The sequence below is a fragment of the Myxine glutinosa genome, chromosome 6, assembly GCF_964187855.1.
Source record: "Myxine glutinosa chromosome 6, kmMyxGlut1.1, whole genome shotgun sequence".
NCBI lineage: Eukaryota > Metazoa > Chordata > Myxini > Myxiniformes > Myxinidae > Myxine > Myxine glutinosa.
The window spans coordinates 39236646-39260277 of record NC_136266.1 but is presented as its reverse complement, the minus strand read 5'-3'; the positions used below and the strand labels follow the sequence as shown (position 1 = coordinate 39260277).

The 23632-nt window shown below is 48.8% G+C and overlaps 1 protein-coding gene across 4 annotated transcripts in view; it reads left to right on the top strand.

Annotated features, from left to right (window-relative positions):
* LOC137429702 (uncharacterized) overlaps positions 1 to 23632 on the top strand; it is a 122121-nt gene that overhangs the window by 62003 nt on the left and 36486 nt on the right. The window lies entirely within an intron of this gene.

Here is a 23632-nt window from a genome sequence, read left to right as displayed (position 1 = left end):
CTCCCGGCCGTCTTACGTGTCCCCTTTTCAAAGGCACTGCGTTGCTGTACCTCCTCCTCACCCACCTTACGCACACAACCCATCCGGCTCTGACAAGGCCACCTGCCCCCGATGCTGTCTCTCCAGCGTCACCAGCCTATTCCTGATCGCCTATAACTCACTGTACAAACTCAAAACCGCAACTATATATATTGTTATAGATCGCGGTTAGATGTTATAGACCGAGCGGTGGTGTAAGACCGCGACCTAACAAACTCACCCGATTCACCCAGACTTTGGCCGTATCGCACCGTAGCTGCCCAATGGGGAAAAGACAAAGGCGACGAATGCAAAGAGGAAAAAGAAGGCCAAGACGAAAGACAAAAGGTTTGAAATATTACTACTGAATTTATTTACTATTTACACACAAGCAACAAAAAGCAATTCAGTTTATTTACAAGTACAAGACGCAGATGACACAGTGCAAATTTAGCTTATCTACAGACTTAACTAACCCAGGACAGCACAAACAGAACACTGACTCACGCGGGGAATTGATGATAGGACTGGCGGGAGATGGATGGCTGGCGGGATAGGGAGGTCCACTGGTCCTTCAGCACGATTGACTCGTTGGGCAGCCGCCGCTCCTCCGCGGCCGTGCTCCAAACTGCCGTCCAGGCCTCACGCTGCTGTGGCTGCTGTTTCGGTGGCTCCAGCTGCAGCAAATGCAGTTGCGGTGGCTCGAGCTGCAGTTCAACTCTGGACTTCTTGGTTGGACTCAACTCCTTGGACTCCCTCTCGTCTCTCGGTAAAGGCTCATCTCCCGTCTGCCTGTCTGGTCCAAACCCTCACTCTTTCTTCTTTTCTCTCACTCCTCACCACCGCAACCACTGACCCTCCTCTGGCAACCGACTCAGACCAACTCATCTCTCCTTGCCACACCCCTGCCTTGGGTTATATAGGCCCCCGCCCCTCAACCTTTGCGAACCTCCCCCACCGCTCTTCCTCCGCCCTCTGTAGCCAAACCCCTGGCTCATGGTTGGTCGAGCGGGGCTGGTTCACTCCTCCCCCTCTATGACGAGGTGGAGACACGCCTTTCTTCCCCAACCCTGCCTCGTGGCCAATGGCGGCAATTGGATCGGAGGGGAGGTAATATGGGCAATCGAGGCTTTTGGGGATGGGAAGGAAAGGGGGTCTATTCTCTTTCACTGGTGCAATGGAGTACTTTTAATTAATGGGAGACACAGCCTTATCCTAAAACACAGAATAAGAGATAACTATCAAAAGAAAAGATATATCGTGACCTACATGTATGTTTTTCTATGGACTAACTACGGGAACGCCCTTTGACCTTTATACAACCACAACGGAGGGAGGAGGGGTGATATTTTACAACAACCTTTTACAACAACCTTTTACAACATTTTACCACCACCACAAAATAAAAAAAAAACACATTCTCATATTCACAACACTGCACCCTCCTCCCCTTAGGCACGTCCCGGGCCTATTACTTTTACCTTAGTGTGGCATGTAGGTGTAGTTCCCTCTACTTTTAGCCTGACCCTGAGTGCGACAGTTTTAAAACATAAATAAATGTGTCCCGCTGCTCCATTGCACCCTGCCTAACAGACTTACGCCCACCGTTAACCGAATTGCGGAATGGTCTTCAAACTACACACTGACGGTGGGAAGCATTATTTACAATTGACGCTATTTTTATTTACAAAACTAACCCAGGACCTGTAATTGTTCTTTCTGGGGGGAGGACAGTCTGCTCTGCATCAATGCACCATTAAAGCACCCAAAAACGCACCAATACACACCCAAGCACCAATCGGTGCAGTCACCATTGTTCAATGAATAAAATAAAACCAACAAACCCAACCCTGCAGGTGTCTCTTGCTCTTCGGCTCCCTCTGCTGGTTATTATTATTTCTTCCAGTTGTTGTCATTTCCATTTTGCTTTGCTTACTGGCGGCCTATTTGTAATAAAGTGTGCCCAAGGTGTCCTTTTTATTTTCGTTTATTTATGGCCCACAGGGCCGACTAGTGTGGTTCACCTGTGGGGCATCGGTGCCCTGTGGCCAAGGTCCGCCAGCAAGATTTCGGGCCCTCATGGCCGGTTCCAGCAGAGGGGCCTTGCCCCAACCCATGGGGTCCATAAGTGGTGCTCGGCCACTGACATGTGGTCCATAATGTGGTGCATCGATGCAGACAGCTGGTTCTGGGAATTTCGGGCGCACAATGGCCGACCCACACACGCTCCCCTCGGCGCCCAACGGCGCTCAGGTCCTCATGTGGGAGACAAAAAAAGGGGGGACAAGACAGATGAGCGAGGGGTAAGGTCTCAAGGGTACACATCAAAAAGGCAATGCAAGGCGAAATGCGTACGGAGGGCGCAGTGAGAAAGCTCGTCCCTACCGTACGTCACCCCCCTGTTACCTAGCCCACCCTTGCCCTTACCCCATATGTACAAAACCTACACATTACCAATTCGTCACTACTGTCACGTCTTCCCCATATTTCCCCGATATCAAATTCGTCACCACAATCCCTCTACTTCAAAAATTTGCCATCATCAATTCATCATCAATCCTCATAAGGAGGCAGAGATGGAACATCAAAGCACAATGTCACACCCACGTCATGATGCGTCTCACAATCCAAAACATTTGCATCAAAAATAATTAAACATGGCATGGTGCGGAGTACCTGTCACCTCAGGTGAGTGGATGCAGATGGTGCGAGGAGATCCTTCATCCTAACTATCCTCTAAATGATTTTAACACACTTTACACTACCCGGGGTCTTTCTCTGGCCAAACCATTGGCCCTCTTACACTAGGGGTTCTAATAACCAATTCCCATTGGCCAAACTGTGGTGCTTCTCAATTTGGGGTCTCACTCCCCCGATTCATCTCCCGGTGCTCTAGCACAATTTCTGGGCTGCGACGTGTACCTCTCCCAACAGGTCTACCCACCTGCACACCTCCACCACTGTAGTTGCCACCCGAGCTTACCTAGCTCCTCACCCTAACCTAACTAACTGGGGACAGCCCCTCTCCTGGCTCTGTCACCCCATGGTGCCCTCTGGCACTGGGCTACCCGGGTCCGTCCTCCGGATCCTCGGGCCCCATCCACAACAACTACTACCGGCTCCCAGAGCCCACCTGCGGCCTCACCTGGCCGACATCCTTACAGTGGTGGAGTGCCCAAACCAACTACACACACTAACAGGCTACACGCCCAGCCATTTCCACAACACTAATGCACCCATCCAAACATCATTCTTCCAACCGCACCACAGATGCCAATATCCAACCACAATTTACCTGTACCCTCTACCTAACTCTTACACTACCCGCCCCGGGTATCCGTGATGGGGGGTCCACTCTTCCCCCATTCACACCTTCGCACCATCCACTCCACTCCACAATTTCCACCATTCTCACTCCACGACCATCCATTCCAATCCTCCAGACCATTTATTCCATACACCTGTCTTTCATTCACCTGTCGTTGCACACCTGTGCAATCCTACCTGGTGCCACCTGCACCCTCCTCCTCTTCCTGGACCATTTGGTCAACACAACACGCAATCACCACTACTCCCTCATACACTGCTCCATTCACCTGTTCAGTTGCACACCTGTGCAATCACACCTGTTCAATTCTCACCTGTTCAATCCTCACACACACGGCATCATCTCAGCTAACTTCTCCCCTCTGAAACTTGCGCTTCCCAGTCGTCCCTTTAAACTATTGCGCTCCCACGTCATTATCATCCATACTAATCTACCTGCGTCCCCACTACAGGTATCAGTCACTAACTAAACTTAACGTCACCTAATGTCAATCTTCGCTAGATCCCTACACACCATATCCTAACCCACCCGGGCTAGTTTTCCACTGCCATACACCCCCTAAGCTAGTGCTCCTTTGCCCCCACCTTGTGAGGGATGACAGAGTTGCCATCCCACCACAGCGGGGCATCTCTCACTATCAATTTTGTTCGTCCAAATCCAACAATTCAAAAATTTTCCATTTACTGCCAATTCCATTCACTTTTCTAAATTTCGTTTTAAATCACTATCACTATCACCATCACCCGTATACTTATTACATCCTCTCGGTGCGCCAATTCACATCTACAGCCCGGCTTCGTACAGCCGAGCAATGAACGCGGGTCGTTTTGTGCCAGCGGCTGGATACGTCCCGCATTCGGGGCAGGGACGGAGGCTTACCCGGGCCGAGATCCCATGCACCACTTCGGCGTGGAGCCATCCAATGTCCCGATCTCGACCTGCCGGCACGTCTCAATAGAAAGTGGTCGCCATGACGACCCTTCCTATCGAGCTGCCCGCTCCGCCTTGTGGAGCCCGGACGCGGCCGCTCCACGCGAGGCCCAGCGTGGATCGCGCACGGCGGTCCTTTCGAACCCGCCGTGGCTCGGATCTCCGCTGGTTCTCGCGGCACGCGAAGCCCGGCACGCACCGAGGGCCCGATCCGGCTAAAAGTCGACCTAACCTTTAACCCGGTTACCGTCGACGCTTCACCTGCAGGCTTACATGCATACGCTACCTCTTTCTTGCTCATACATGCAGCCGTTCCCATTCTCCTCGTACCTTTTCTTTCACACCTCGGTACACTCACTCCGCTCACCGACTTGGTCACACACCTGACCACCGAACACTTTGGCACACATTCGTTGCTCGCACACCTCACCAATACACCGCTTCGCGCCCCTTTCTCGGTCACCTCCTTTGTGACGATCACAGGTGTGCTCTCACCCGCACACCCAACCACGTGCCTCACTACCAACTCAAATGTGCCTTCCCACACACGCTCTACCATTCCAGGTGTGCATCCTTCCATCCCAGGTGTACATCCTCGCCCACCTGTCACAACCAGCTCACGCTCCGTTTCACTCTCACTACTCTCACCTCCACTCTCAGTCGCGCACTCACCCTTACTCTTGACAGCATGCGCTTTCCCCATGCACCCGTCCGTTACACACCTTTCTCGCGCATCCTCCCGCGCACACTTCTTCGTTACTTCCTCCGTAACACTCACCACAGGCATGCATTCTCCCTTACTCTTGACAGCATGCGCTTTCCCCATGCACCCGTCCGTTACACACCTTTCTCGCGCGTCCTCCCGCGCACACTTTTTCGTTACTTCCTCCGTAACACTCACCACACCGCGCTTCCCTGTGCTCCCTCGCACACGCGCTTCGACCAATTCACTCTTGACGGCACACTCACTCCTCGGCGTGCACTTTTTCCTCACACACCCCATGGTCGGACATTCTCGCACACCCCTTTTTTCGCACACCTGTCCTGTCACACACCTCACCAACGGCCTTTCACGAACACCCGGATCCAAACCAATCCCCAAGCCGACTGAATCTCCCCTCACATCATGTACATTGCCACTCACCTCCGTACCTCGTCGCACCTTCTCTGCCACCTGCAAACTTTTTATTTGGTTAGTGAGCACCGCATCATGATTTGAACACAGACCTTGTACACATTCCATCACCTCCTCCCGGATTTCTCTCTTAGTTTCTGTCCGTCCCTTCTTAATTTCACTCACCTCTTCTCCCACTTCCTCTAATTTTTGTTTAACCTCTTTTATTTCCCGGTGCGTCTCCTCAAGTTCGTCCTCTAAGGCTACCGTGACCGTTTCTACGTGCGTCCTTACCTCCCGGTCCTTCGTCTCCATTGCTTCTGTCACCTCTTCCACCCTCATTGTCAGTTCCTCCCGTACCATCTGACATTGCCTCTGCGTCGCTATTAATTCGTTTTTAATTTCTTTTTGTGTCGCCTTTAACCCTCCTAGTACCGCAGTGTTCTTTTGAACCTGCTCCACTAACTTAGTTTGTCCCTCTGTCAGCTGCTCCACCTCCTCCGTCAGATCTTCTATTCCCCCCTGTAACTTTGCCGTATTATTTCTCACCTCTTTCTCTATACGCTTTTCGCCTCGCTTTACCTCCTCGCGCAGCCCCGAGACCTCCTCACTCACCCCTCGTCGTATTTCCTCCATCTGGTTCCCCATCTGTTCGATTTCCCGGGCGGATTGTTCCCCTATTTCCCGCAATTTGTCCTCCATCCTATTTTCTAACCCCATTAACCCATTTTTCACCCCCTCTAACTGATTCTCCTGGGCAGCCATTCTATTTTCCACCCCCGTTAACCCATGTTTCACCCCTTCTATCCCATTGTCTAACCCCTCAAATTTCTTGTCTAACTCCTTAAAATTATTGTCTAACCCCTTAAAATTATTGTCTAACCCCTCAACGGTACCCCTTGCTTCGTCCCTCATTACCCCCATTTGGTTTCCCATTCTATCCATTTTTGCATTCAGTTGGGTCAAGAATAATCTGAGGTCAAACCCGGTTTGCCCAGCGTCCCCAGCCGCCACCGCAGGCTCGCCCTCCGCGGCGCCGCTATTTTGGGACCCTTCAACCACGTGAGCGAGCGCGCCATTTTGCGCGCCTGATATTCCCGCAACCACATTGCCATTTTCCTCCTCCCTTTCTTCCACATACATTTCCCCGAGGTCCTGGGTCGATTCTACCCCGTCTATCTCTCCCACCGGCATCCCGTCGCCTTGAACAGCCATGGCGCGATTTCAAAATTCGGATTTTTATACAACAAACAAATTTCGGCTTTATAATTTCGAGCGCGTAAACGCGCTCCGGGTCCGATCCCACTCCTGACACCAATTGTTATAGATCGCGGTTAGATGTTATAGACCGAGCGGTGGTGTAAGACCGCGACCTAACAAACTCACCCGATTCACCCAGACTTTGGCCGTATCGCACCGTAGCTGCCCAATGGGGAAAAGACAAAGGCGACGAATGCAAAGAGGAAAAAGAAGGCCAAGACGAAAGACAAAAGGTTTGAAATATTACTACTGAATTTATTTACTATTTACACACAAGCAACAAAAAGCAATTCAGTTTATTTACAAGTACAAGACGCAGATGACACAGTGCAAATTTAGCTTATCTACAGACTTAACTAACCCAGGACAGCACAAACAGAACACTGACTCACGCGGGGAATTGATGATAGGACTGGCGGGAGATGGATGGCTGGCGGGATAGGGAGGTCCACTGGTCCTTCAGCACGATTGACTCGGGCAGCCGCCGCTCCTCCGCGGCCGTGCTCCAAACTGCCGTCCAGGCCTCACGCTGCTGTGGCTGCTGTTTCGGTGGCTCCAGCTGCAGCAAATGCAGTTGCGGTGGCTCGAGCTGCAGTTCAACTCTGGACTTCTTGGTTGGACTCAACTCCTTGGACTCCCTCTCGTCTCTCGGTAAAGGCTCATCTCCCGTCTGCCTGTCTGGTCCAAACCCTCACTCTTTCTTCTTTTCTCTCACTCCTCACCACCGCAACCACTGACCCTCCTCTGGCAACCGACTCAGACCAACTCATCTCTCCTTGCCACACCCCTGCCTTGGGTTATATAGGCCCCCGCCCCTCAACCTTTGCGAACCTCCCCCACCGCTCTTCCTCCGCCCTCTGTAGCCAAACCCCTGGCTCATGGTTGGTCGAGCGGGGCTGGTTCACTCCTCCCCCTCTATGACGAGGTGGAGACACGCCTTTCTTCCCCAACCCTGCCTCGTGGCCAATGGCGGCAATTGGATCGGAGGGGAGGTAATATGGGCAATCGAGGCTTTTGGGGATGGGAAGGAAAGGGGGTCTATTCTCTTTCACTGGTGCAATGGAGTACTTTTAATTAATGGGAGACACAGCCTTATCCTAAAACACAGAATAAGAGATAACTATCAAAAGAAAAGATATATCGTGACCTACATGTATGTTTTTCTATGGACTAACTACGGGAACGCCCTTTGACCTTTATACAACCACAACGGAGGGAGGAGGGGTGATATTTTACAACAACCTTTTACAACAACCTTTTACAACATTTTACCACCACCACAAAATAAAATAAAAACACATTCTCATATTCACAACAATATATATATATATATATATATATATATATATATATATATATATATATATATATATATATATATATATATATATATATATATATATATATATATCTATAATTCCAGTAATCTCTGTGTGTATGTGTGTGTGTATGTATGCGACAACGATTTCTCGACAACTACCAGTCCGATATACTTGAAACTTGCCAGGTATATTGCTGGGGACCCGAGGATGTGCCTTTTCAAGGTTTGAAATTAATCGGACAAGTACTTACCGAGCTATGGCGATTTAGCCGTTCGCCGTTCGCTTTGGCGTTGCGAATGGACCAAACCATTGCATGTAAATAGAGGGGGGGGTTCTGTGGTCGTTGCGAATGGACCAAACCATTCATGTAAATAGAGGGGGGGGGGGGTTCTGTGGTCGTTACTGCCACGTGGTTTCAAAGTTTTTTTTTTGTTGTTGTTGTTTGCACGCATGATTTTTTGCACCCACGTACGGGCACGCCCTAGGATGTTTACACACACACACCCCTACACAAATTTTTTTTTTTTTTTTTTTTTGGCAAGGAACGGGCACCCACGTACGGGCACGTCCTAGCTTATATATAGTACGGGCATGCCCTAGTATATATAATTGCGGTTCTGAAAGTGTACATATTTGATTAAGAAAGGTTAAAGGTTCTGCCCCCATAGTTAGTCCACATGCAACACGTAGGTCACCTTAGAACGATCGTTATTTCTTAGTATATGTGAGATAAGGACATTTCCAATAGTGATACCTGTGTTGTGTAAAATAAATAAGAGTAGGCCCCGTTCATTTTGCAGCCCACCCTCCAATCGACCTCATTGCACACCATCCAGTCTGCATGCCATGCCCCATGGCGCCCATCCAGTCTGCACCTCATTGCCCCTCGCATTAGGATGCTCAAACCAGCCCAAATGCCACGAGGTAAGGCCTGAAAAGGGGGTGGAGCGTGAGGTCGGGGGTGTGGCCACATCAAGGGCAGAGCCGGTAAGAACCCAACAACCAACCAGGGCTCGAGTGGGCATGGCTAAGGGGCGTGGTGAGTGCGCGTCTACCAGATTCGAGAGGGTTCGCTGGGCGGCGCTATATAAACGCGCGTGCAAAGCCCTCTGAAGGACTCGCGTGATGAGGACTGTGAAGGACTATTGTGAGAGGCGCTTTTGCTGTAAAGGACTGGCTGGCATTACGAATTGTGCAAGGACTTGTTGGGAGCGCATTGCATTGCAAGGAGGACTCGCACGATTGGCACATGACAGAGGCGCTGTTATCCTGAGTGATTGAAAGAACTTGTGGAGGATTTGGCTTTGGGCTTGCTGGAAGCACGTATAAAGCGCTAGTATTCCTATTACGTACGTGGCCGTGAGCCGCGAAGTAACCGCTAGCCCAGCCTACCGATCCCCCCCATATAATTGTCCGATCCACGCCAACGACACGCGGAGATCTTGCCTGCCGTCTACCATCTTCTTCGTGGTATGAGTCAGGGACCGGAGCGAGCTGTGGACGCCATCTTTGGACCCTCGACCCGACCATCTACAACCCCCGTGTGAGTCTGAGTGCGAACGGGCCCGTGTCCATGGATAAGTAAGACTGTATAAGGCTGCCCTGTGTATATGCTTTTTCTTCTTCACTGTACATTGCTTCTTCCTCTTCATTGTACAAAGTGTAATAAATTCCTTGTTATTCCTGTTTCCTCTTAATTCGACCATTTTATTGATTTCTCATTTGGGTAAGCGTGGCACGATCACAACCGCTCAAATCGGGGGTAGTACCTGTTAACGGCCCAAATCGCGGCTCGCTGTCGCTCGGCGTGTCCACTAAAACCGTGGTTCGGGCGGGGTAATTTCCTTGCTTCCTGGGAGGCGCTGGTAATTAGGTAATAGGACTAATTCGACATACCACCCTATTCAGCGCTGACCGGAAGGAACGTCATAGCCCCGGATCGCGTCGGCTAGTTAAAAGACAAGGGGATCCACCCCCCCCCCCCCCTTGGTAAGGGGAAGGCCGACGTTTGAGATCCGCAACAATTGGTGTCAGGCGTGGGATTTGACCCGAAGTGCGCTTAACGCACTCCAAATTATGAGCGGCTGAAATTATTTATTAGAATCCAAATTAAATTCGTGCCATGGCTAGTCAAGGTGGTCGGATGCCGGTGGGGGTGAATGAGGAGATAGAGGAGGTAGAATAAACCCAGGACCCCCGGGAAGAAGTAGAAGAAATGGAGGATGCAGTTAATGAGGGTGTGCAGCAGTAGAGGTAGCAGGGGAAGAAAATGGTGGCGCCTCGCACGTGGCAGCAAGTGCCGAGCCCACGGGGCCAGGGGACTTCCAATTATTTATGGCACGAATGAGGGCCTGTATCATCAAGGCGGAGCATGAAATGGGTGAGCGATTGGAAAACAAATTGGGAGATTAGAAAGCAAATTGAAGGACATGAGGGGCCAAATGAAAGAAATGAAAGAGGGGTTAACGGGGTTGGAAAACAGGATAGCCACCCAAGAGAACCAAATGGAAGGAATGAAGGACGGGTTAACGGGGTTGGAAAACAAAATGGGGGGCCAATTGAGGGAAATGGGGGATAAATCCGCCTGGGAAATAAAACAAATGGGGGATCAGATAGAGGAGGTAAAAAACGGGCTGGAAAGTAAAATGGATGCCCAAAAGAACGAATTGGAACAAATGAGGGTGGCATCTAAGAGGGAAATAGAAGAAATGGGGGAGGAATAAGGCGTGGGGTGAGCGAAGAGGTCGCGGGGGTACGCGACGAGGTAAAGCAGTGCGAGGAGCGCGTGGAGAAAGAGGTAAGGAAGAGCACGGCTAGGTTACAAGGGGGTATAGAGGAGTTGACGCGGGAAGTAGAGAAGCTGACGGTGGGACAAAGAGTTAGGGGAGCAAGTGGGTAAGAACACGGACGTGATAGGGGGGCTGAAATCAGCACAAAGGGAAATTAAGAGGGAACTTGTCGCGACGAAGGAGGAATGCCAGATGGTACACGAGGGGCTGACAAAGAGGTTGGATGAGGTGGTAGAGACGTTGGGGGCGAGGGAACGAGAAGTTAGGACCCATATAGAGACGACCAAGGTGGCCTTAGAAGAAGAAATTGTGGGGGCGCACCGGGAAATAGAAGTGGTGAAACAAAAGTTGGAGGAGGTAGAAGAAGGGGTGAGTGAAATTAAAAAGAGACGGAGGGAGACTAAGAATGAAATAAAGGAGGAGGTGATGGAATTTGTACAAGGTCTGTGCTCACATCGTGATGACGTGCTTGCTAACCAAATAAAGAGTTTGCAGGTGGCGGAGGAGGAGCGAAGAGGAAGAAGCGCCAAAGTGAGTGGCGATAATGTCGGGAATGTATATGGTGTGAGGGGAGGTTCAACGAGCTTGGGAGTTGGCCTAGACCCAGTACAGGCGTTCGTGAGAGGCCAATGGTAAGGTGTGCGACTGGTCTGGAGTGCGTAGAGAGAGAGAGAGAGTGTGCGCAGGGATGTCCGATCATGGGGAGTGTGAGGTGTTGGTGAGCCGGGGTGTGTGAGTATGGAATGGGTAGCGGGTTGCAACGAGGCGACCCAAGCATCGACACCGACAGGTAGTCCTTAGAGGGACGGGGGACGCACGCGAGCCCCCCGGGAATAGTGTACTGTGGGGGCCCGAACGGTTCGGCCCCGCGTTAATTCCGCAGGGAGCGACGCACGGGGTCCGGCCTTCGGGCAGCCATAAGGTTCCACTCGCGGCTCGCACCGTATGACGGCAAGAGTGATTTGAGGGCGTACCTGGCGCAATTCGACCATGTGTGTAGGGGAAGCGGTTGGAATCCGGACGAAGGTGGAGTCCACCTTGTGGGGGCACCGCGGCACGGCGGCGGAGGTTCTGACAGCCTTACCACCGGGTGCTATCACCCTGCCAGAACTCCGCTCGGCCTTAATTAATCGATTCGGTATTGAACAGCAGAGCGAGCTTGTTGAAGCTCAGCTCGCTGTGCGAAAGAGCCCCAGGAGACCATCGGGGAGCTTGCCCATGACATTCGCCGTGCAGTAGGGATCGCGCACGCAGACATGGCAGTGGCCTCCCAGGAAAGCCTGGCGCTGGACCATTTCATTCAGGCCTTCCCGGACCCCGAGCTTCGGCATCAGCTCGCCATGTGGCGCCCGTGGACCTTGAGTCAGGCGGCCGACGCTGCGGCCCGTTGGGAAGCAGCGGGGCCCCTGGCCCGGGGAAGCAAGCGCCACGCAGTGGCAGTGCGCCAGGTAGGGCCCGTGGCTGGTGGCGGCCCCCTGAGGGGGCCCGCCCCCAAAAGGGGCCCTGACCTGGAAAGCATGGTCCGAAGGCTGGTGGACCAGCGCCTGGCGGGATCTGGACCATGGCAGGCGGCTCCAGAGGTGGCCCCCGGTAGGCCACGGACAAATGCCCCAATTAGGACCTTCAGGGGGGGCAATTTTGAAATCCGGAGGCAAGCACCTTACCATGTGAGGTGCTTTAATTGTAGCCGGCTGGGTCAACGCGCACGGGAGTGTCGAGCCCCGAGCCGGGATGTACCCCGGCAGCCGGGACCAATTGACGCGACAGGTCATCTATTGTGGCCAAATTGGTACAGATAGCTTAACAATTCGGGGCAAAATTGCCGGCATGGGGGTAGACGCCGTAGTGGACACAGGAGCTAGCGCCACGGTCATCAGCCCTGTGATCCTCAATTCGAGTGCAGACGGCTGGGATAAAATCCAGCGTCTGGAAAATTATAGTTTGCAGCTGGCTACCGGGGTAACGGCCCCCATTATAGGGCGTGGTTTTGTAACCCTCAAGTTGGGGTCGGTAAAGAGGGAGATAGAAGTTTGGGTGGCAGAGGTGTGCGACCCATGCCTAATCGGGTTGGATTTGTTGACTGCCAGCGGTTGTAAAATCGATTTGTGCCGGGGTACCCTGCAAGTGGGAGTTGATGAGCTGCCATTGGGCGGGGTGAGCACGGCCGAGAGGACGGAGCTGGAGGCTTCTGAGGCCGTGACCATTCCCCCGATGGCCGAGGAAATAGTGCCGGCCCGAAGGCTAGCTCGCCCAACATGGCAGGAGTCGTGCGGCCTAGTCGAACCGGTGGCAGCGCAGTCCATCCCGGGTTTAGTCGTGTGCCGCACCCTCGTAAAAACGGACGGGCCGGTGGTGGCCATCCGGGTAATTAATATTAGTACGGAACCACGCACTATAGGACGGGGCACTAAGATAGCCGGCTAACCCCAGTTAATGAAGTCGCGCCAGTGAGGGACGAGAACGTCCAGCCGAGCCGGCCCCAGAGGGAGTCTTCAAGAAGTACTAGGAATTGGCCCGATCCCATTTGTGAGATGGTAAATCGAAGTAGCGTAGAGTTGGAGGGTACCCAGAGGGAGGCCTTACACAAATTAATTGAATCCCATTTGGATATCTTCTCCTTGTCCTCCGAGGATATTGGACGTACGGGCCTGGTGAAACATCAGATCCACACCGGTGAGGCCCGGCCTCTTCGTCAGCCCGCTCAACGGCTCCCTTGGAGCAAGAGGGAGGAAGCTGACGAGCGGGTAGAAAAAAAAATGCTCGATGCAGGCCGCCGTTTGAGATCCGCAACAATATATATACATACATACACACACACATATATATATATATATATATATATATATATATATATATATATATATATATATATATATATATATATATATATTTTTTTTCGCGGATTCGGTACATCGCGGTTTTTTCTCGCTAGTATATGTAAAATTATATCGCGGATTTTTCGCTATATCGCGGGATTTTGCGGTATAAATGTATTTTTATATACTATTATTTTAAATATTTTTGTGGTAAAATAAGCATTTTCTAGCCTAAAAAATTAAAAAACGTAAAAAAATAAGAAAAATACAGTGATTAAAACATATTACAAGAAATAAAATACTGTACATAGTGTACAGTAGAAGAGTAGACAAAGAGACAAAGAGTCGTGCGTATGGAAAACGCAGATGCGGCAGCTTCCACTTGTGCGAGTTACCCACGTGAGATCGTACACGGCACGCTACTGGCAAACCAACTCGGGAACACTGAAAAGCCCATTTATCGGGCTGCATTATAAAGCACAACCAGAAACCGAAAGCCACGCCTCTCAAGCGTGGCGTGCTTCGGTGGTCACGTGACCAGCCACTCTCGCGCCGGGGATCCCCGCCGGTGACGTCACCGGCTGGAGCAAGGAGATTCTGATGCTGGTCTTGCTTGGGGAACCCATGGGTAGCTACAGTATCTTCAATGGTGAGTACCCATTAGAATTTTATATGTTGTTAAAATTACGTATGTTTAAGAGCGTAAAAAGTGTTTAAGAGTATAGGAAGTGTTTATAAGAGTATGGGAAAGGTTAATAAGAGTGTGGGGAGTTCATAATGCTTTAAAATATATATATAAAAAAATAAAAAAATATGGTCGCTACTTCGCGGATTTTCGTTTATCGCGGGGGGTTCTGGAACGTAACCCCCGCGATAAACGAGGGTTCACTGTATATATATATATATATATATATATATATATATATATATATATATATATATATATATATATATATATATGTATATATGTATATATGTATATATGTATATATGTATATATGTATATATGTATATATGTATATATGTATATATGTATATATATATATATATATATATATATATATATATACATACATACACACACACACACATATATACACACACACACACAATCCGGCTCTTCACCTTCACCAAAATTGAACCAATTTACCCGTGTCACATACGCAACGTGTCCACCAGGTTTTGTTTGAATCCATCGACAACATTTTGGGATATCCTGCTCACAGACAAACAAGCAGGGGTGAAAACATAACTTCTGTCCACCTTGGGTGGTGGAGGTAACAATTTGTTTCAAAATTAAATGAGCTTTTACGGTGTTTTGATGCTGGAGAACGATGTGTTGAAAATGCTCCAATCGCACGGAGAAGAATTGTTGAATGAGGACCTAATGCAACTGGAAATATGAGCTGAAGAAGAAAAGCAAACTATTGCAACATCACCCCTTCACATGTTAACTCACCAAAAAATGATTGTCAAAAACTTTTGAGCTTATTGAAGAAGCAATGGAAATCTTCACCGAGGAGTATCCGAACAGAGCCCAGTTCCATAGTGAGCAGGACAATTGATGATATTAACTGTTGCAAGGAGATTTTTTTTGATTATTATTGTTTTTTAATACATAGGCGAGGCTTGTGGAAGAGCTTGTGTACTGAAGAGATCAGGATGTAAAGGATAAAACAGGACGCAAAAGACGCATGCATGGGGTGGACAAAATGGACACAGAAGGAAACTCCAAGGAGGGAAAATTGGAAGGAATGGGGATTTGGGTGGGGTTAACGAGGGTAGAAAAGATCATGGTTTAGGATTGGGGACGATCTGTGGTGGTGGTGGTGGTGGTGGTGAGCAGCTATCTTCAAGGCCTGGAGCCAAGAATGCGATTGAAGAGGGTGTTGAAATTCATTCCACAGGTGGGAAAAAGAACAAATGAGTGGTCGTGAGCAGTGATCCTGGATTTAGGTAGCTTCGTGTCCTCTGTGGCCGCGTTCTTCAGTGGGCCTTGATTATGCGTACCAAGAAAAGTGGTGCGTTTAACAAGGTTCTTTGCATTAATTGTCTGCTTCTGGTTTTGGTAATTCTCAGATTTGCTGATCAGTGGCGGTGAAAGTGCAAAATGCCATTTTTGCTATCTCTTTATTTATTAACAAATGAATGGATGTTGGTGTGTTGTGTTCACCTGAGAATCCTTTTAAAATTAATTATTTATTTATTTCCCTTTTTAAATGAAAGTTACTTGCAAGCTGGTTGTTCTCCAAATACAGCAAGTCCTTATTTATCACGAGGGTTCTGTTTCCGAAAACCCTTGTGATGTGTGAAATTGTTGCTCACAGAAGCACTGTTATCACTGGCTTGTCGCTTCCCCACTCGTGATTTCGATGTATGGCACCGATAAATCCCGATTAAAAAGGTACGATGGTCGAGGGCATGTCGCACAACATGATGGCAGAGCAAAGGACTGAGATGCGAGTTTTATTGTTCCGTGCAGCGCAAGAAAGGTCATCGACCGCTGCTAAGAAACCGCGTTATCATAGGCACATTCCGTGTTGTGCATCTTTTATGTAAATGCCAAAAACAAATATGACTTGATCACTTTCTGGGTCTGGGGTGAATGTGCCGGTGCAACTGTGTGGCTGCTGGAAGGGGTTGCTTGGCTTGACTAATGCATGGAGGGTGGGCTGTGAACAGCTCTTCTTCTTGGCAGCATACAACTTGTAACAATGAAGGGAATCATTCACAGCGTGACTAAAATTGGTGCTCCTTTCAACACCACGGCCGCTCCCATTCGCAGACTGATCATCTTCCACCTAGCGGGTGCGGAGGGATACATGTGCAATGGAATGAAAACATGTCTCTGCGCATCCTCGATGGTTATTGTTGGCTACTGCTCAGCTGGAATTAACTTGCACCCAGTTTGTATTTGTTGTTACAATAGTATTGAAAAAAAAAAGCGAAGCATATTGTGGAAAAAATGGAATATTTTGGCCATAAAACTTCAATTCCGATAAATCTAAACTGCGATATGCGAGGACTTTCTGTAGTTTCTTAATTGGAATTGCTATTGTTACGTGCTCCTCCCCAAACCCCGGTCACGGTGTACCTCCGAGCCCCGAGAGGAGTCACAGCAGAAAGATGTGTTATTCTGTGTCAAAGATCAATGGTGAAACCACACCAATTGTTACCAACAAACAAATATTGTATTGAGGTCACACAAGAATAACAACACAAAATCAATAGTAATCAATTGTACAACCAATATATATTTCCTATGATGGTACCACCAGGTTTGTACAATATAACTCACTGTGCTCCAAGTGAGCGAAAAGAAGAACATTCCCAATGTCTCTATTCCCGGCTTCAAGCCAAAGTTTATTCCGGCTTCAAGCCAAAGTCGATCCACTCCAGTGATCGTCCGTACGATGTCGTATCGAGACCAGAATCCCGTTCGGATGACAGTCAGTCACTCGGCCAAAGCTGCGCAAAGGCGCCCTCAAGGCGACTGGGAAATCACACTCGGGTATGGACGTTCCACGGCTCCCAACCTCCATGGCTCCCAACCGGTGCACCACAGATTTCCCACTCAAAAGTCACGTGACACACGCACACCAGATTAACGTCTGAATGCGGTGAAAATGGTTGAAACGAAGTGAAAAACCTTGAGCGAGGTGCAAAGCGCACGAGTCAAAATGGCCGACGGCCCGTTCTCGAGGCGTCACGGCACTACGATGATTCTCCTCGGAATCGACCGCAAAATCTGACACGCAGGTTGATCTCACAGCGATAACAACTCTGTCGCAGGAATCCCTTTCCTGGGAAACCCAAAGTTCACTCGTGACTTTCGTTCGCCAACGTTCGCTCCAGACCTCGAAGCAGGTAGGCTTCTTGTCCGACTCACTCGCTCCGCCTTCTCTTCCTCTCTTCTTCGTCGTCGTCGTCCGGTTCCGGTTTCATTTAAAACATTAACTTTTTTACCTTTTGAAAATAGTAACCTCTATCTCCCTTAAACGACAACAATAATAATGCATGGAATCAAAAATGTTTACAGTGGATGAAAACCACAACAACGGAAGTGACGAATCCGTAACACTATTCAGAGATCTTAACTATTCAAAAACGAGGAAGACTACTCGACTTCAAGTCAAGGCTGTTAACATGCAATTCAAACATTAGGTTTTATCAATTAAAAGTTGACTAGTTTGCTAACTGCCATTTTTTTCTGATGTTTGCCCGTCGTCCGTTCTTACTCCAATGATGGGTTAAGGCCCGAAACAGCTTTACTTTCATTTTCCACAGCAGTTAGCACACCTTAGTCAGTCAAGCTTCAATTGATAAAACCAAATTTTCAAAATTCAATAAACAAAGCCAGACAATTTCTATTACCACACCACCGAAGGTGGACGGAGTTTGTTTTCACGGCTGTGAGCATATATTCTCAAAAAGATTATGGACGGATTCGGACCAAACTTAGTGGATGATTTGGGTAGGTGACAAGAACAAGCAGATTAGATTTTGGTTCAGGTCTGGATTCAGATCGGGCCTATCATTGATGTAAAAAAACGTGAACTGGTCAGCCTGGTGGAGGTATGCGCCCTACCGAATGCCATTAAAGGAAGACTCCAGACCCCAAATTTATTTTTTTTGTTAAATGCTTCTACATAATCTTTGACCAGTACGTAACAACAACAACAACATGCATTTTAAGGCCATTTTCCCTGCCAGAGCGGGGGTTAGCCTTGCGGTCCCCATGACAATCTTCTCCATTTTGCCCTATTTTCTGCATCTCTCCTTGTTTAACCCCCTTGCCCACATTTCTTCTTCCACAATCTTAAGCCAAGTCTTTCTCGGTCTTCCCCGTCCTCTACTTCCTTCTACATTCATTTCCATCACTCTTCTCAACCAGTCACTTTCATCCTTCCTCAACACATGACCAAACCATCTCAACCTGTTCCTCTTCACAGCATCAATCACAGGCTCTATTCCCATCATCTTTCGCAATTCATCATTTGTCTTCCTCTCTCAACGATACTCCGCACATCCACCGAACCATTCGCATTTCCACCCTTTCCAGCCTTCGTTGCTGCTCTACATTCATGACCCATGTCTCGCTCCCATAAATCATAACACTTCTCACACATGCAGCATACACCTTTCCCTTCAGCTTCAACGACACTCCCCTCCTCATCAGCACGCCACTCAGTTCCCGAAACTTCTTCCATGCACATCTCACTCGAGCAACCGTTGCCGAGTCTGATCCACCTTCTCCATTCAGCATGTCTCCGAGGTAGCAAAATGTTTTCACACCTTCCAGCTTCACGCCGTCTCCAAGATCCAACTCAACATTTCCTCCATCTGCAGCTCCCTCTGTGCACACCTTACATTTGAATGTAGCTGCCACACTGGTTAATGACTCTCTCAGACCACTACATTTTTGATGAACCCACTCAGCGCACATTGTACATTTAATGGAGTTCACTCCGACACCCTTCCTGCACACAGCACATGGCCACTTCCCAGTTCTTTCCACCTCACCACATGCTTTACCACTTGCCATCACCTTCGTCTTTCCTATATTCACCTTCAGACCTTTTGCCTCCATATATTCCTTCCACTTGTTCATCTTTTCCTTCAGTCCATCCATACTTTCCGCAATCAACACCAGATCATCTGCATACAACAACTCCCATGGTAAACCCTCCTTTACGTTCTGAGCCAGCACCTCCATCACAGCTACAAATAGTAGTGGACTTAGTACCGACCCCTGATGCACTCCCACCTTCACCTCAAACTCACCACTGTTCCCGTCCTTCGTCCTTGCAGCTGCGTGCGCTCTTTTGTACATTGCCATCACTACTCTGATCAACCATTCCTCCACTCCTAACTTCCTCAATGCCCATGTCAATACTTCACGTGGAACCCTATCGAATGCTTTCTCCAGATAAACAAACCCAAGAAACAACTTCTTCCTCTTCTCCATGTACTTCTCCTGCAACTGCCTCACAATGAAGAGCGTGTCTGTTGTTCCTTTTCCTGGCATAAATCCAAACTGCATTTCGTCGATCTTCACCTTCTTCCTTATCCTCCACCAACACCCTTTAACATGTAACATGGAACCTTCATTCCATGCTCCAATAAATTTATCGCTCTATCTACTTGATCTACTTTATCGCTTTATCAGTACATAACAGCATAATCTAAATTTTAAAAAAATCAACCTGCCAAGTCGTTTCCTTGTAATCCGACCTTAAATGCGCCAATAATAGACCATCGACGAAAACGCTTCTGCAAATCTTAGACCACGTGCCCATGCACAGTATGACGTCACACGAGGTGATAGGGGAAGCCGGAAATACTTTACAAATGGTATACAATCGTGTGGAGTGTTTCTATTCTAGTTATATTGTCCTGCATATCGGATTCTAAATGCTTTATAGTTTTATACGGGTGCAGCAAAGTCTCGGAGCCTTTTGTGCGAACACCATGAATTCCAGAAGGATGTTGCCAGTAATAACACTTGGAAGAGGTTTCTTTTTTCTTTTTTCTTTTTTTGTATACTGAATCGAGGCTCGTGAAAGAGCTAACATTTATTTCACAAACAAATCAACCAGACAAACAAAATATATAAAAAGAGGGAGCGGAAGACAAGATGGGGAGAGAAGGGGAAGCACACAAACACAACATTTGAGAGCAGGGACATTGGGAGATGTGTGGGAGGGAGAGGGTTTGGGGGGGGGGTGTAGGCGTGGGAAGGGGGGGGGAGAAGTATAAAAGACAAGGACACCAAGGACTTCCAGGACAGAAGTTGGTATTTCAAAAAAGTGGATTTGGGGTGAAATTAGTGGGGGTAGAAAATATCAAGGTTTTGGATGGGGGAAGATAAGAGATGGTGGTGAACAGCTGTTTTAAAGACCTGGAGGGTGGAGTGGGATGAAGAGAGTGAGGGAGTTTGTTCCAGAGGCGGGAGAAAAGAGGAATGAAGGAGTGAAGGTGAGCAGAGAGTTGATTTTGGCAGTTTAACCATAAGAGGGTTGCAGGCAGATCTTGTGCGACCTGTAGGAATATTTGGGGGACAGAGCCCAGAGAGAGCTGGGGGGGGGCAAGGCCAGAGAGGAGTCTGTAGAAGACGGAAAGACCACCAACCTGCCTGCGGTGAGTGAGTGAAAGGCCCTTGGAGTTAGCTTCATCGCGGGAGATTCCAATGATTCTGAACGCTTTGGTTTCAACAGCGTGCAGACGAGCTAGGTGTGAGGCAGGAGCACCAGCCCAGAGGGGAGAGCAGGATTCCATTGAGCTGTGGATGAAAGCCTTGTATGTGGTGAGGAGCTCAGGTGTGCCAAGGAAGGACCTCACACGACGGAGGATGCCCAGTCGGCGACTGGCTTTGGAGGCCAGATTTGAAATGTGGTTTTCCCAGGAAAGATCATGGCAGATAGTGAGACCCAAAAGCTTGAGTGACAGAACTTCTTGGAGAGGATTATTCAGAAAGTGGATGGAAGGGTTGTCCAGTCGGTCTTTTCGGAGAGACATCGTAAGAGTGAGATTTGTCAGGAATGAAAGACATGTTCCACTTGTTTGCCCACTCTGTGATTTTGTCCAGGTCTGCAGAGAGTGAGGAGGCTGCAGACTGCCGATCTGAGGGATGAGGAATGGAGCAACAGAGAGTAGAGTCATCAGCAAAGAGATAGAGAGGATTTTCAAGAGAGTCAGAGAGATCATTGATGAAGACCAGAAAAAGCACAGGGCCCAGAACACTGCCTTGGGGAACTCCAGCCTGAACAGCAAGAGGAGATGAGAGAAACCCATTCAGGGCCACACGTTGACCGACTAGAGAGGAAGTCCGCCAGCCATGCGTGGAGATTTCCACGGATACCAAAGGAGGAGAGTTTGGTGAGCAGAGCGGGGTGCCAGACCGTATCGAAGGCACGTGATATGTCAAGGGAGACGGCTCTAATTTCCTGTTTGGCATTGAGGACCTCCATCCATTGTTGAGAAAGCAGAAGCAGCATGTCCAGAGTAGAGTGACCAGGTCTGAAACCAAATTGATGATCAGAGATCAAGCCATTGGAGAAGAGGAAAGATTTCATATCTGAAGCAATGATGGATTCCATGACTTTGCTGATAATTGGGAGAAGGCTGATTGGTCTGTAGTTGCTAGGATCTGTTTTTGTACCTTTTTTGTGCAAAGTGGTGATGTTGGCTGATTTCCAAGCAGATGGCAGATGACCTTGAGCAAAAGAGGGTGACGAGAACAGAGAGAGGGAGTGAAAGAGCGGAAGAACAGGATTTTCGGACCCGTGGGCTGATGCCGTCAGGTCCAGTTGCAGAATCAGAGTCGAGGGTTGACAGAAACTTTTCCACCTTGTCAGGAGGAAAGGACAGAGTCCAGGAGCAGCTGGGTATGGTGGGTACAGAGAGGGATGGGTTTTGGGACACAAGATTTAGAGGCAAGCACAGAGTTGAGGCATTCAGATTTTTCACGTGCGGAGTCAGCCGTGTAGCCGTTTGAGGTGAGAGAGGGGATGGAGGGAGAACAAACACCAGAAATAGATTTGACCAGATGCCACCAGGATTTGGAAGATGGAGACAGATAAGAGTTCGGTCTTGAGAACGGAGAGATATTGTTTCCTGGCTCTCCTGAGGGTGGACACACACTTGTTTCGGGCTTTGTGAAAAGAAATGAGATTTCCTTCCGTTGGATTTGCTTTCCAGGAGACGAAAGCAAGTTGTTTCTGGGCAACAGCCTCACCAAGAGTCCATGTACCATGGACGGGAGGAAGGGTATGACAACTGAAGACGAGATGGGATAAATCTGTGCATGAGAGAGAGCAATTTACTTTGGAAGAATTCCCAGGATGAGTTGATGTCAGAGGCAGTAGAGATGGAAGACAAGTCCAGATGATTGATGGCTGCTTGAAGAGCGTGCCAGTCGACCCGAGTGAAATGCCAGACTCGTTGACGCTGAGGAGGCTCTCTGAGAATGGCCAGAGAGATGTCCACTTTAACAAGCACATGATCAGATGAGCCGATTGGAGCAGAAGAAGAGCAGCAGACATTTTCAGGGAAGTTAGTCATAACCAAGTCCAGTAGAGAAGATGCTCCGTTGACTGAGATCCGGGTCGGGAAATTGACAGATTGTCAGTCCCAGTGAGTCGCAGAAGTCCTTTGCTGAAGAGCCATGGCTGGTGAGAGAGGTACCCAACCAACTGGCATGGTGACAATTGAAATCACCACATATGAGGAGGAGAGAGTTGTCCGAAGAGAGAGTTGTCTGACGAACTCGAGCATGATGGAAAGGTCCTACCAAGTCGACGAGGCTTTGCAGTGAACATTTTGAACCAGAGTGCTATGTCAACTTTTTGGCTTGGAGTATGGGACACGCTGCCAGACTAGATTTGAAGCCTTTGCAAATCCCATCCAAATATCCAGAGGGTACCTGCAGGACACTTGCTTCGTCAGCCACCACGTCAAAGAATATAACGCCGTCGATGGTGATGATGTCGCCCATTCAGGCCACTGGTGCACCAACACTGAATTTGCGAGCATAATTGTTTTTGTATCGACTTATTTTGGGGTCTAGCGGAACATGCCTGCCATAAATATAAATAAATTGGCCAAAATTCTACGAAACGCCGACGTACAATGACTAGTGCATTTGTACACTACACTCAGTAGCTGCAGCCTGCGTGTCTGTGGCTACGCCATGATGCATGCACAAGGCGATCGGGTTTTTACCGTTTTATCGATCAAACAAAGTCACTACTGCAATAACACTCGCTTGATATAAATATTCCTCGCATATTTAACCGAAACTATCAACAAGTAGGCTTGCCCAACACATACCAGTAATCTCAATCTGCGAGCCGTTCAGCATCATCTTCGTCGTTTTCCACTTCGACCTCCATATTGGCCTCTGGATCTTCGTCGGCGTATTCCGGCTCAAACTGATATGGTTGAACACCAAATTCTCTCAGTTCTATATCAAATTCTTCTACAATACTTTCCTTAGCCTCTGATACGTATTCATCGGCTGAAAAGTCCGACAGATCGGAGGAAATATCGAGCGA